Below are 10,319 nucleotides of genomic sequence, written 5' to 3'. Positions count from 1 at the left end.
GTAACGAGTACTTTTGGGTGTCAGGTAAATGTATAGATTAAAAAGTATATTATTTTCTTTGGGAATGTAGTGATGTAAAATGATCAAAAATATAAATTCAAAAGTAAAGTACAGATACCCCAAAAAACTACTTATGTAGTACTTTATAGTATTTTTACTGAAGTACTTTACACCACTGGCATGAGTACACCTTCCTGAAAACAATGACTCCATACTTTGCTGAAACCTGTTCTGCCAGTTCATGTCCTTAAAGACTAGAATGTTCCATTGTGGTTACCCAAAGAGATGACAAGATAGTTCACACATTCATCATCCAGGGTATTATCTAACACATATATGTACAATTTATGGTTCAATAACATGAGAATATTTTTTTGCAGGGAGAAGTAATGCAAGTCAAGGTGTCTTGGAGGAATGTCATCAAGATCTGATACCAGCATTGTTAAATGAATTGTTGTAATTGAGAGAAAAAAATACATAAAATGTTTTATTGTCACAAACACCATATTGGTGCAGTGAAATGTGTTGTTTTACAGGGTCAGCCATAGTAGTACGGTTCCCTTGGAGCAAATTAGTTGTAAGTGCCTTGCTTAACGGAAATAGACAGATTTTCACCTTGACAGCTCAGGTATTCAAACAGTGACCTTTCAGTTACTGTCCCAACACTCTAACCACTAGGCAACATGACCAGTTTTATCATTGGAATGTGATACAAAATGAGGAACGGTGTGCTTTAGGACCATGTGGACACCTCCTAGTGGTGGGGTTGTTAGGAGTGTTAATCAGACCATGTGGACACCTCCTAGTGGTGGGGTGTTAGGAGTGTTTATCAGACCATGTGGACACCTACTAGTGGTGGGGTTGTTAGGAGTGTTATCAGACCATGTGGACACTCCTAGGGGGGTTGTTAGGAGTGTGTTATCAGACCATGTGGAACACCTCCTAGTGGTGGGATGGTAGGAGTGTTTATCAGACCATGTGGACACTCTAGTGGGGGGGTAGTTAGGAGTGTTTATCAGACCATGTGGACACCTCCTAGTGGTGGGGTTGTTAGGAGTGTTAATCAGACCATGTTGGCACCTCCTAGTGGTGGGGTTGTTAGGAGTGTTTATCAGACCATGGACCTTAGTGGTGGGTTGTTAGGAGTGTTTATCAGACCATGGGACACCTCCTAGTGGTGGGGTTGTTAGGAGTGTTTATCAGACCATGTGGACACCTCCTAGGGTGGGGTTGTTAGGAGTGTTTATCAGACCATGTGGACACCTCCTAGTGGGGGGTTGTTAGGAGTGTTTATCAGACCATGTGGACACCTCCTAGTGGTGGGGTTGTTAGGAGTGTTTATCAGACCATGTGGACACCTCCTAGTGGTGGGGTTGTTAGGAGTGTTTATCAGATCGTGGACACCTCCTAGTGGTGGGGTTGTTAGGAGTGTTTATCAGACCACGTGGACACCTCCTAGTGGTGGGGTTGTTAGGAGTGTTTATCAGACCATGTGGACACTCCTAGTGGTGGGGTTGTTAGGAGTGTTTATCAGACCATGTGGGACACCTCCTAGTGGTGGGGTGTTAGGAGTGTTATAACCATGTGGACACCTCCTAGTGGTGGGGTTGTTAGGAGTGTTATCAGACCATGTTGGCACTCTAGTGGTGGGGTTGTTAGGAGTGGTTTATCAGACCATGTGGACACCTCCTAGTGTGGGGTGTTAGGGTGTTATCAGACCATGTGGACACCTCCTAGTGGTGGGGTTGTTAGGAGTGTTTATCAGACCATGTGGACACCTCCTAGTGGTGGGGTTGTTAGGAGTGTTTATCAGACCATGTGGACCTCCTAGGTTTGGTTGTTAGGAGTGTTTATCAGACCATGTGGACACCTCTACTGGTGGGGTTGTTAGGAGTGTTTATCAGACCATGTGGACACTGCTGCATCAGTCATACAGGTGATAATGTAGATAGACAAACCCCATGCTTCAGCCTATGTATTTATAGGCACTATGCGCATCAGTTCATACAGGTGATAATGTAGATAGACAAACCCCATGCTTCAGCCTATGTATATTGTCACTATGCTGCATCAGTTGATACAGGTGATAATGTTTATTGCTAATAGTGATAATATACCATCCATACAGGTTTTTTGTTCCAATGTGTTAAAATCATTTAACATTTTTACAAATATCTATTGGGCTCATTTCTGGAGGTGGAAATTATATTTTAGATGGGTCAGCATAATTTATTGGATTATTTTGGAGTAGAATGTACTTTTATTTGGTCACCAGAACTGAGCATCTCAGAACAGAGCTTCTCAAAAAGTATCCCCAGGAGGAAGGGGACTGGAATTGGTAAAATGTAGAGTTTAATACATTTACAGAGTGATCCTCTATCCCAGTTAATACATTTACAGAGTGATCCTCTATCACAGTTTAATACATTTACAGAGTGATCCTCTATCACAGTTTAATACATTTACAGAGTGATCCTCTATCACAGTTTAATACATTTACAGAGTGATCTCTATCACTATCACAGTTTAATACATTTACATAGTGATCCTCTATCACAGTTTAATACATTTACAGAGGATGCTCTATCCCAGTTTAATACATTACAGAGTGATCCTCTATCCCAGTTTAATACATTTACAGAGTGATCCTCTATCCAGTTTAATACATTACAGAGTGATCCTCTATCCCAGTTTAATACATTTACAGAGTGATCTCTATCACAGTTTAATACATTTACAGAGTGATCCTCTATCACAGTTTAATACATTTACAGAGTGATCCTCTATCCAGTTAATACATTACAGAGTGATCTCTATCACATCACGTTAATACATTTACAGAGTGATTCTCATCCCAGTTTAATACATTTACAGAGTGATCCTCTATCACTATCACAGTTTAATACATTTACAGAGTGATCCTCTATCCCAGTTTAATACATTTACAGAGTGATCCTCTATCCCAGTTTAATACATTTACAGAGTGATCCTCTATCACAGTTTAATACATTTACAGAGTGATCCTCTATCACAGTTTAATACATTTACAGAGTGATCCTCTATCACAGTTTAATACATTTACAGAGTGACCCTCTATCCCAGTTTAATACATTACAGAGTGATCCTCTATCCCAGTTAATAATTTACAGTGATCCTCTATACCAGTTTAATACATTACAGAGTGAACCTCTATCCCAGTTTAATACATTTACAGAGTGATCCTCTATCACAGTTTAATACATTTACAGAGTGAACCTCTATCACAGTTTAATACATTTACAGAGTGATCCTCTATCACAGTTTAATACATTTACAGAGTGATCCTCTATCCACTATAACAGTTTAATACATTTACAGAGTGAACCTCTATCACAGTTTAATACATTTACTCTATTGGAGGGATGTGACACCATTCTTCCAAAGAAATTACATCATTTGGTGTTTTATTGATGGAAAGTTTTCAATTGTGTTGAGACTCTGACCTGTCCAATGAGCCACATTGATTAAAGAATCCTACAGTACCAAAACACCCTCTCACTCTCACACACACACAAACACAACACACACCACACACACACACACACACACACACACACACACACACACACACATGCGCAGGCAGTAATTAGAATCCAGTCTACTGTACACTCCCATCCTCTGCCTCTCTCCATCACTTTCTCTGTGTGCCTGTTGCTGTCTCTGTTGGTGGGGGTTAGGCTACTACAATACAACATCACAACATGACAACACAACTACATAACACCATTTAATACAGTGGTTACTACAATACAACATTCACAACATGACAAACCAACTACATAACACCATTAAATACAGTTGGTTACTACAATACAACATTCCAACATGACAACACAACTACATAACCATTAAATACAGTTGGTTACTAAATAAACATTCACAACATGACAACACAACTACATAACACCATTTAATACAGTTGGTTACTACAATACAACATTCACAACATGACAACACAACTACATAACACCATTAAATACAGTTGGTTACTACAATACAACATTCACAACATGACAACACAACTACATAACACCATTAATACAGTTGAGGATTACTACAATACAACATTCACAACATGACAACACAACTACACAACACCATTAATACAGTTGGTTACTACAATACAACATTCACAACATGACAACACAACTACACAACACCATTAAATACAGTTGGTTACTACAATACAACATTCACACATGACAACACAACTACACAACACCATTAAATACAGTTGGTTACTACAATACAACATTCACAACATGACAACACAACTACATAACACCATTAAATACAGTTGGTTACTACAATACAACATTCACAACATGACAACACAACTACATAACACCATTTAATACAGTTGGTTACTACATACAACATTCACAACATGACAACACAACTACACAACACCATTAAATACAGTTGGTTACTACAATACAACATTCACACAACATGACAACACAACTACACAACACCATTAAATACAGTTGGTTACTACAATAAAACATTCACAACATGACAACACAACTACATAACACCATTAAATACAGTTGGTTACTACAATACAACATTCACAACATGACAACACAACTACATAACACCATTAAATACAGTGGTTACTACAATACAACATTCACAACATGACAACACAACTACATAACACCATTAATACAGTTGGTTACTAAAATACAACTTCACAACATGACAACACAACTACATAACACCATTAAATACAGTTGGTACTACAATACAGCATTCACAACATGACAACACAACTACATAACACCAATAAATACAGTTGGTTACTACAATACAACATTCACAACATGACAACACAACTACATAACACCATTAAATACAGTTGGTTACTACAATACACATTACAACATGACAACACAAACTACACAACACCATTAAATACAGTTGGTTACTACAATACAACATTCACAACATGACAACACAACTACATAACACCATTAAATACAGTTGGATACTACAATACAACATTCACACATGACAACACAACTACATAACACCATTAAATACAGTTGGTTACTACAATACAACATTCACAACATGACAACACAACTACATAACACCATTAAATACAGTTGGTTACTACAATACAACATTCACAACATGACAACACAACTACATAACACCATTAAATACAGTTGGTTACTACAATACAACATTCACAACATGACAACACAACTACATAACACCATTAAATACAGTTGGTTACTACAATACAACATTCACAACATGACAACACAACTACATAACACCATATATACAGTTGGTTACTACAATACAACATTCACAACAGACAACACAACTACATAACACCATTAATACAGTTGAGGACTACAATACAACATTCACAACATGACAACACAACTACACAACACCATTAATACAGTTGGTTACTACAATACAACATTCACAACATGACAACACAACTACACAACACCATTAAATACAGTTGGTTACTACAATACAACATTCACAACATGACAACACAACTACACAACACCATTAAATACAGTTGGTTACTACAATACAACATTCAAACATGACAACCAACTACATAACACCATTAAATACAGTGGTTACTACAATACAACATTCACAACATGAACACAAACTACATAACACCATTAAACAGTTGGTTACTACAATACAACATTCACAACATGACAACACAACTACACAACACCATTAAATACAGTTGGTTACTACAATACAACATTCAACATGACAACACAACTCCACAACACCATTAAATACAGTTGGTTACTACAATACAACATTCACAACATGACAACACAACTACATAACACCATTAAATACAGTGGTTACTACAATACAACATTCACAACATGACAACACAAACTACATAACACCATTAAATACAGTTGGTTACTACAATACAACATTCACAACATGACAACACAACTACATACACCATTAAATACAGTTGGTTACTACAATACAACTTCACAACATGACAACACAACTACATAACACCATTAAATACAGTTGGTTACTACAATACAACATTCACAACATGACAACACAACTACATAACACCAATAAATACAGTTGGTTACTACATACAACATTCACAACATGACAACACAACTACATAACCATTAATACAGTTGGTTACTACAATACAACATTCACAACATGACAACACAACTACATAACACCATTAAATACAGTTGGTACTACAATACAACATTCACAACATGACAACACAACTACATAACACCATTAAATACAGTTGGTTACTACAATACAACATTCACAACATGAACACAACTACCATAACACCATTAAATACAGTTGGTACTACAATACAACATTCACAACATGACAACACAACTACATAACACCATTAAATACAGTTGGTTACTACATACAACATTCACAACATGAACACACAACTACATAACCCATTAAATACAGTTGGTTACTACAATACAACTTCACAACATGACAACACAACTACATAACACCATTAAATACAGTTGGTTACTACAATACAACATTCACAACATGACAACACAACTACATAACACCATTAAATACAGTTGGTTACTACAATACAACATTCACAACATGACAACACAACTACAAACACCATTAAATACAGTTGGTTACTACAATACAACATTCACAACATGACAACACAACTACATAACACCATAAATACAGTTGGATACTACAATAACCTTCACAACATGACAACACAACTACATAACACCATTAAATACAGTTGGTTACTACAATACAACATTCAACATGACAACACAACTACATAACACCATTAAATACAGTTGGTTACTACAATACAACATTCACAACATGACAACAACTACATAACACCATTAAATACAGTTGGTTACTACAATACAACATTCACAACATGACAACACAACTACATAACACCTTAAATACAGTTGGTTACTACAATACAACATTCACAACATGACAACACAACTACATAACACCATTAAATACAGTTGGTTACTACAATACAACATTCACAACATGACAACACAACTACACAACACCATTAAATACAGTTGGTTACTACAATACAACATTCACAACATGACAACACAAACTACATAACACCATTAAATACAGTTGGATACTACAATACAACATTCACAACATGACAACACAACTACATAACACCATTAAATACAGTTGGTTACTACAATACAACATTCACAACATGACAACACAACTACATAACACCATTAAATACAGTTGGTTAACAATACAACATTCACAACATGACAACACAACTACATAACACCATTAAATACAGTTGGATACTACAAACAACATTCACAACATGACAACACAACTACATAACACCATTAAATACAGTTGGTTACTACAATACAACATTCACAACATGAAACACAACTACACAACACCATTAAATACAGGGGTTACAATACAACATTCACAACATGACAACAACTACACAACACCATTAAAACAGTTGGTTACTACAATACAACATTCACAACATGACACACAACTACAAACACCATTAAATACAGTTGGATACTACAATACAACATTCACAACATGACAACACAACTACATAACACCATTAAATACAGTTGGTTACTACAATACAACATTCACAACATGACAACACAACTACATAACACCATTAAATACAGTGGTTACTACAATACAACATTCACAACATGACAACACAACATAACACATAAATACAGTTGGATTAAAATATATACAATACAACATTCACAACATGACAACACAACTACATAACACCATTAAATACAGTTGGTTACTACAATACAACATTCACAACATGACAAACAACTACAAACACCATTAAATACAGTTGGTTACTACAATACAACATTCACAACATGACAACACAACTACATAACACCATTAAATACAGTTGGTTACTACAATACAACATTCACAACATGACAACACAACTACATAACACCATTAAATACAGTTGGATACTACAATACAACATTCACAACATGACAACAAACTACATAACACCATTAATACAGTTGGTTACTACAATACAACATTCACAACATGACAACACAACACACAACACCATTAAATACAGTTGGGTTACTACAATACAACATTCACAACATGACAACACAACTACACAAACACCATTAAATACAGTTGGTACTACAATACAACATTCACAACATGACAACACAACTACATAACACCATTAATACAGTTGGATACTACAATACAACATTCACAACATGACAACACAACTACATAACACCATTAAATACAGTTGGTTACTACAATACAACATTCACAACATGACGACACTACTACTACCACCATTAAATACAGTTGGTTACTACAATACAACATTCACAACATGACAACACAACTACATAACACCATAAATACAGTTGGATACTACAATACAACATTCACAACATGACAACAAACTACATAACACCATTAAATACAGTTGGTTACTACAATACAACATTCACAACATGACAACACAACTACACAACATTAAATACAGTTGAGGGTTACTACAATACAACATTCACAACATGACAACACAACTACATAACACCATTAAATACAGTTGGTTACTACAATACAACATTCACAACATGACAACACAACTACATAACACCATTAAATACAGTTGGTTACTACAATACAACATTCACAACATGACAACACAACTACATAACACCATTAAATACAGTTGGTTACTACAATACAACATTCCACATGACAACAAAACTACATAACACCATTAAATACAGTTGGATACTACAATACAACATTCACAACATGACAACACAACTACACAACACCATTAAATACAGTTGGAATGTAGTTAGAACTCTCAAACTGTTTCCATCAAACAGAAAAACAACAAGAAATCTGGATCAACACCTTTAGATTTTCTACATAGTGCTCTTTGCTGTTTCATTACCCAGACAGCTGTTAAGGTCATACAAAGGCAGAGTGCAGAATCAGTATTTTAGGGGTCATAGGTCAGATCCGTGGTCAGGGTTGATATGCATGGACTAGATTCACTGTTTGTGTCGATGCTGTTATCTTTGTAGGACAGTAGTTCAGGTGGCTGTTTGTGTAGACTGCTCCTTGTCTTTTCTAGGGCAATAGTTCAGGTGGCTGTTTGTGTAGATGCTGTTTGTCTTTGTAGGGCAGTAGTTCAGGTGGCTGTTTGTGTAGACTGCTCCTTGTTGTAGGACAGTAGTTCAGGTGGCTGTTTGTGTAGATGCTGTTTGTCTTTGTAGGACAGTAGTTCAGGTGGCTGTTTGTGTAGAGCTGTTTGTCTTTTCTAGGGCAGTAGTTCAGGTGGCTGTTTGTGTAGATGCTGTTGTCTTTGTAGGACAGTAGTTCAGGTGGCTGTTTGTGTAGACTGCTCCTTGTCTTTTCCAGGGCAGTAGTTCAGGTGGCTGTGTGTAGACTGTCCTTGTCTTGTAGGCAGTAGTTCAGGTGGCTGTTGTGTAGATGCTCCTTGTCTTTGTGGGACAGTAGTTCAGGTGGCTGTGTGTGTAGAGCTCCTTGTCTTGTAGGGCAGTTTCAGGTGGCTGTTTGTGTAGACTGCTCCTTGTCTTTGTAGGCAGTAGTTCAGGTGGCTGTTTGTGTAGATGCTGTTTGTCTTTGTAGGGAGTAGTTCAGGTGGCTGTTTGTGTAGATGCTGTTTGTCTTTGTAGGACAGTAGTTCAGGTGGCTGTTTGTGTAGATGCTGTTTGTCTTTGTAGGACAGTAGTTCAGGTGGCTGTTTGTGTAGATGCTCCTTGTCTTTGTAGGGCAGTAGTTCAGGTGGCTGTTTGTGTAGATGCTGTTTGTCTTTGTAGGACAGTAGTTCAGGTGGCTGTTTGTGTAGATGCTGTTTGTCTTTTCTAGGGCAGTAGTTCAGGTGGCTGTTTGTGTAGATGCTGTTTGTCTTTGTAGGACAGTAGTTCAGGTGGCTGTTTGTGTAGATGCTGTTTGTCTTTGTAGGGAGTAGTTCAGGTGGCTGTTGTGTAGATGCTGTTGTCTTTGTAGGACAGTAGTTCAGGTGGCTGTTTGTGTAGATGCTGTTGTCTTTGTAGGCAGTAGTTCAGGTGGCTGTTTGTGTAGATGCTGTTTGTCTTTGTAGGACAGTAGTTCAGGTGGCTGTGTGTGTAGACTGCTCCTTGTCTTTGTAGGGCAGTAGTTCAGGTGGCTGTTTGTGTAGATGCTGTTTGCTTTGT

The sequence above is a fragment of the Salmo trutta genome, unplaced genomic scaffold, assembly GCF_901001165.1.
Source record: "Salmo trutta unplaced genomic scaffold, fSalTru1.1, whole genome shotgun sequence".
Classification (NCBI taxonomy): Eukaryota; Metazoa; Chordata; class Actinopteri; order Salmoniformes; family Salmonidae; genus Salmo; species Salmo trutta.
The sequence above is the reverse complement of the archived record's forward strand: the minus strand, read 5'-3'. Positions refer to the sequence as shown.